This window comes from Pteropus vampyrus, unplaced genomic scaffold (assembly GCF_000151845.1).
Source record: "Pteropus vampyrus isolate Shadow unplaced genomic scaffold, Pvam_2.0 Scaffold317, whole genome shotgun sequence".
NCBI lineage: Eukaryota > Metazoa > Chordata > Mammalia > Chiroptera > Pteropodidae > Pteropus > Pteropus vampyrus.
In genome coordinates, this window is record NW_011889098.1 from 35789 (window position 1) to 42362 (window position 6574).

Below are 6574 nucleotides of genomic sequence, written 5' to 3' on the forward strand. Positions count from 1 at the left end.
TAAGTGGAAATAGGGCTGAAAGTCCAGCTGCTTGAGAAAGGCCTCAATGGCCAGATGTTAGGACATAGGGCTGAGAGGCAGATGACTAGATGATGGGATGGGAGACTGGACTCTTGCGACTGGATCCCACGCAGTGAGGGGCTTATGTGCCAGACTAAGGGTTTGTCCTTGATCTTGAAGCCCCTGGGAGTCGACGAAGGATTTTAAGCCGGTGACGTGGCGTTATTGCTGCACTCGGCGTTATTTCTGCGGCGCTTAGATTTTACGAAGTGAGTTTTTGCACACGTCACCTCATTTAACATTCCGCTGGCTAAGTACTGTTTCCATTTTGCAACTAAGGACTTAGAAACATTCATCGAGGGCAGGAAGCTAACCAAATTGTGGCCAGAACTGAGAAGAAGCTATGTCTTCGCTTCCACGTCGTCATCTGGGTGTGCTTACTGCAGTCAGATCAAAGCGTGCACAAAGCTGAAGGCTCAGAGTAGATGAAAAGTCGGTTGTGTTCGGTGGGGACTGCGTAGGTGGTAGACTTGTGTCTAGTGTTTCCGCTTCTTCTTTGTTATTCTTGTCTCTAATCTGGTTGTGATGGTGTAACCAAGCTGCCGTTCCGAAGAGTACTGACTTCCAGCCTGTGGATCGAGACCCCTCGGGGGACCCACGGTTATTCAGAGGGTCTTCAAGTTCGGTGTGAATTTTCCTGATGGATGCTGAAAGTGTGCCATCTATTTCCTAGGACTCCGAAAATTTTGAAAGTTTAGCTTACATGACAAAGGAATCCTTATACTTAAAAGGTTGGAAATTGTGTATTACTAAGCACTAAATAGACAACATTAAATATAAATTACTGGCCATCATGTGTGTATTACCAGCATTACGTATGTGTCAGCAGGGCTGGTGGCACGTAGGGTGATGGGGGAGTTTAGGTGTCTCAAGGATCTGTAGAAAAGGGGGAAATCGAGTGCCTTTGTTTGCAGGTGCACCAAAGTCCCGAGTCTGGGAAGGACCCGGGGAGACAAGAGTGGGGGTGGAAGCAGTCACGGCTTCTTGCCCTGCCCCAGAAAAGACAGCGTTCCAGTGACTTTTCCCACAGGCTGCGGACCGGACCGGTTTTCATGGCCGGATTCAAGTGATGCCTCAAACGGGTCCAGACTGTGTTGATTTGAAACCAGTGTGTGAACAGAACTCCGGGGGCTCCCTGAGAGTTCCAGTCAGGGAGCAGAAGAGGGATGGTTTGAGTCTGACCTGAGGGCCGAGCTGCAGAAACAGGAGAAGAGAACGAGGCAGAGGCCACGGAGCTCCTGGAACCCCAGTTCCCCCAGCTGTAACATGGAAATTACACTTCTGTGGCCCGAATAAACCATTGCATATAAAGGGTCCTGGAGGATCATTTTGCACCAATAGATGCAGGCTTTACACATATGCACTTACTCTTTGACCCAGCAATCCCACTTCTGGGAATTTACCCTGAAGCTACAGCTCCTCCAAGAAAAACAATATATGCAAACGTTTATTCATTACATCATTATTTGTCATAGCAAAACATGGTAAAAAATCTACATGTCACATGTACTAGTCTTCTATTGCTGCATAATACATTACCGCAAGCTTAAAGCAACACCCATTTATTAGTGCACGATTCGGTCGATTAGAAGTCTGCATGCTGTGGCTGGGATCTCCGCTCAGAAGATCATAAGGCCACATCAAGGTGTTGGCCAGGCTTAGTTCGCATCTGGAGAACGAACGAGGATGAATTCGCTTCCAAGCTCATTCTTATTATTGGCAGAAGGTGGTTTCTTGTGATGGCAGGTCTAAGGTGGCTTTTCCTTAGAGGGTGGCAGCCTGGGACCACACTCAGCTCCTACAGGCCACCTGCATTCTTTGCCACCCAGCTCTCCATCTTCAAGCCAGTGTGTCAAACCTTGTGAGTTGAAGCTCTGACTTCCCTTCTGACCAGCTAGAGAGAACTCTGTGCAAGGGCTTGTGAGATTAGTCCAGGCCCCCTGGATGATCTCCTTGTATAGGGTTAACTGATTTGGGACTTTAATACCTGTGCGAAATCCTTTCATGGCCATGCCTAGATTAGCGTTTGACCAAATAACTGCGAGAAGGTGTACGTACACCAGCGGCCAAGCCTCTGGGGGCCATCTTAGAATTCTGCTCATCACACCATAGAAGCTGAATAAATAAATACCCTGGGTCCGTTCATAGAAAGCAGAACCACCCTGCGGTAATAGGAATGCGAAAGGCCTCTGTGAACGGCTCTGTAGTGATTTCCAGGACATGTTATATATAGTTATGTGAAAAAAGCAAGGTGGAATTTAAATACGCTGCCTTTCATGTGAGAAAGGAGAGGTAAGAAAAAATATATATATAGTGATAGAGAGCAAACTTGCCTCTTGTTTTTCATGCTCCTGTGTAAACTTTGCCCCCGAGTGTGGGCTGGACTTATTGACTCGTTTCTAGCAAATAGAATTACAGCAAATGTGGTGGGATGTCGTCGTAAATTAGGTTACAGAAAGACTGTGGCTCCCGTCTTGGAATCTGTCTCTCTCTCTCTCTCTCTCACTCTCTCTCTCTCTCCCCTGCCCTCACACTCCTTCCGTAGGGCGAAGTAAACTGCCACGTTATGAGCGGTTTTACGGAGAGGCCACAGTGTGAGAAACTGGCATCTCTAGCCTTGAAGGTTGAACTGTGAGTCCCGAAGATGTGTGTTGAAGTCCTAACCCACCTTGGACTTCTGAATGTGGCCTTTTTTGGCGATAGGGTCATTGCAGATGTAATCAAGTTCAGATGTGGTCATGCTGGGTCAGGGTGGGCCCTGATCCAATGACCGGTGTCCTTATAATTAGGACACAGAGACGCATGCAGAGGGCAGAACGCCATGTGAAGGCAGATGCAGGAGCTGGAGTTACGCAGTCATGAGCCAAGGACGCCGAGGAGAGCTGCCACTGCCGGCGGCCGGGAGAAAGGCAGGGAAGGGTCCCCCCAGCACCCGTGGAAAGGACAGGGCCCTGCGGACATCCTGACTCTGGACTTTATAGTCCTCAGAACTGTGAAGGAATAAATTCCTGTTCTTCTAAAGCTGTCCAGTTTGTGGTAACTCGTTACGGCAGCCCCAGGAAACAGATATTCCGCCCGACAGCCAACCAGGACCTGAGGTCGGCCAGCAGCCACACGAGTGAGCCTGAAAGACGATCTTCCGAGGCCAACAGCCAGGTTGACGGAGCTTGGGAGCGAGTCCTCCCCGTCCCCACCGGATGAGCCTCGAGATGACTGTGGCGGCTCCAAGTGCACCTTGGTTGCATCCTTGCCAGAGGTACCTGCCCGGCCCCTCTGGACTTCCGGCCCAGGAGCCAGGAGGTAATAAATGTTTGTCACTCGAAGCTGCTAAGCTTAGTTATACAGCAACGGATAACTAACAAATATGTAGATATATATTCTTACTTTGGGAGGATGGAAGAATAAACTGGAAACAATTGGAAATGGTTCAAGGCCAGAGATGAGTGGGGACAGTACAGGGGACAGGAGGGGAGTGCGACTCTTCTGCGTACAACGTTTGTAAGATTTTATTTTGAACCGTGTGACTGCTTTACGCATGCAAAAAGTGTAATTGAATAAAAAGGATGAAAAAAGCAAACTCTAAAATTGATGCAAATAAAAATACTAAATTAATAACAGTTATATTGAAAAGCCGATTCATTTAAGTAGCTTTGAACCCAGTGCTCTAACTGCACACTGTTTAGAAGGTTATACCTGTGGGGTTCAGAACGAGTCACCCCAAGATGCCCCGCTGTGGTGTGTGGATTGTTTTGAGCTAAAGCCAACGAAGACCCTGGTGACTCAAGAGAAACTTCTGCCCTCCCCGCACTTAACTACCTAAAAGGACTGGACTTAGGGACCTTGCCCTAGTAAGAGATTATCAGAGATGACCTTTATGACCTATGCAAAGGGCGGGGCAAACTTCCAGTTACCATCTGCGCTTCTTTGTCCTGCAACGACCTTTTACCTGCTTTGAAGTCCAAGGCACATTACCGCAGCCAGAGTTCAGAATGCCAGATGGACCTCACCTCATTTTCCTTGACTTGGAACCTCTCCCACGTGTGGGGGTCTCTGACCCTCCCGCGGGTGGGGTCTCTGACACTCTCATGGATGTGTGGTTCTCATACACGTGTATGTAGTTGAATTTGGCCATTTTCTCTTGCTGATCTGTCTCATGTCTATGAAACAACCCAAAGAACCCCGAGGGTAGAAGAAAGCTTCTTCCTCCCTCACATATCATAAAGACAAGAAGAACCGCAAAGATATCTCGAACTCAGAAGGTTTGTTGCTGGTGGAAGTCCTGGGGTGTAAGTCTCGACTGCTTTGCGTGTGCTGTAGGATAAATCTGTTGATGCTGACTTGAAATGGGGTTTTCACCGAGGAAGAAGGAAAATGCAAATGCAGAAAGTGGACGCTTAGGATAAACCCTATGTTGCTGGATTTCCCATTGGAGGCATCAGTATGAACTTGTGATTTACATACAGTGGGCGAAGCGTGTCCTGCTGACTGTTTTATATCTATATATATGCTTCGTCCATTGAAAGGGCCTGTAAGAAATGCTACGCCAGTAGTAATGAGCACAGCAAGTACTCAGATCTAATTTTCTAAGGCTGTTTCCTACGAAAAGGAACTAGGGTTTCTCGAAAGTACAGTGAGAGCTAGTAGGTTTTGGGTCATAAAGCAAGGAAGTACTCAAAGATTGAAAGGATATATGTAAAGACAAAGAAACCGGGCAGAAGGCTTCCACTGGCCAAATACAGGCAATTTAAGCATCCAAAATAATAATGGTATTTGATTATAATAACTGAATTAAATAGAATCTAGGAGTCCACACCCTTATTCAGGAAGGAGGAGAGGGGAACGGAGTCGTGAAGGGGACGAGGATGAGGAGAAAAGGAAAAGAGAGAAAAGGAGGCCAAGGGGGAGGGCGCTCTTCTTTGGACAGGAATGACCGCTAACGCACATAGAAGGGATGGCAGAACTGGAGAATTCCTTTCTAGCTGATGCGGTACGTGTTCGTCAGTGTGTGCTGCTCCCGCCGGGTGAAAATACTAGTTTCAGCCCTATCGCTGCAGATGTTACCTGTTGCAGAGGGAGAGAGGTGGGTGTCTCTGTGGGAGATCGCCGGACCACACCTTGACCAAGTGATCAAACACGGCATCATGGGTACTGGGACAAAACCGTGCCTCCCTGTGGAAGTACACGATGTCACCTTCTACTTCTCTTACTAAAAAGTTTAACCTGAGTCTAATCATGAGGAAACAATTCGATAGATCCAGACTGACACAGTCCACAAAATGATTGGCCTGGGCTTTCCAAATATGCCAAAGTTATGCAAGATTTTATTTTTAAGTGAAAGTCCTGGTAGCAGAGTAGTAACTAAAGGAGTTTCTGTAAAGAAGCATGAAATCCAATGCGACAAATGACTCTCGGGGAGATCCCGAATTAAAAAAAAGGTGTGTGTGTTTACGACATTTTGCGACAAGAGAGGAAATTTAAATATAGATGGTGTACTGGATGATACAACTGAAATGGTATTAAATTTCTTGCATGTGATAATGGTGAGGTACTTAGTGGGGGAAACAGTGTTGTTTGCAACTTTCTAGTGGTTCAGGGGAAAAAGCCTGTATCATGAGAGAGAACGCAAATGTGAAATGTTGACATTTAAGGAAGGATATACTATTCACAGTACTATTCTTTCAACTCTTGGGTTGGTTTGTAAATTTTCAAACTAAAAAGCTTAAAAAAAAAAAAAGGAACAAGGAAGTGCAAAATTGGTGCGGCCACTACGAAAAACAGCGTGGAGTTTCCTCGAAAAATTAAAAATAGAACCACCATAGGATCCAGCAATCCCGCTTCTGGGGATTTATCTGGAGAAAACCAAAACACTGATTCGAGAAGATATATGCACCTTTATGTTCACTGCGGCATTATTTATGTAGCCAAGATATGGAAGCGACCTAAGTATCTATCGATGGACAGCTGGGTAAAGAAGATTTGGTACATATACACAATGGAATATTACTCAGCCATGAAAACGAATGAACTCTTGCTACACGTGACAACATGGGTGGACCTAGAGGGTATTATGCTAGTGAAATAAGTCAGACAAAGACAAATGCCATATGATCTCACTTATGCGTAGAAGCGAAAGAACAAAGTAAATGATCAAGCTAAAACGGGAACAGATTCATAGATAAGAGAACATGCGCTTTATCTTGGTTGCCAGATGGGAGGGGAAATTGGGGAGAATGGGTAATAACAGGAAGAGATTAAAAAGAACAAGTTGGTAGTTACAAAAAAGTCACGGGGAAGTGAAGCGCGGCAGAAGGAATGTAGTTAAAACTATAATAACCATGTGTAGTGCCAGGTGGGTACTAGACTTATCAGGGGTGTCACGTCAGAAGTTATAAAAATGTCTAACCACTATGCTATACACTGGAAACATAACATTGAATATCAACTGTAATCGAAAAGTAAAAATAAATTTTAAAAACAGTGCAAGTTCTGACAGTGGAGGTTCAGTGGACAAAGA

At 45.9% G+C, this 6574-nt stretch overlaps 1 long non-coding RNA gene across 1 annotated transcript in view; it reads left to right on the forward strand.

Moving 5' to 3' along the window:
* LOC111730494 overlaps positions 1–3200 on the forward strand; it is an 8249-nt gene extending 5049 nt beyond the window's left edge. Inside the window, exon 2 of the long non-coding RNA XR_002776716.1 lies at positions 2850–3200. This is a non-coding gene — a long non-coding RNA (uncharacterized LOC111730494). The remainder of the gene's footprint in view (positions 1–2849) is intronic.
* Positions 3201–6574: the final 3374 nt, after the last annotated feature.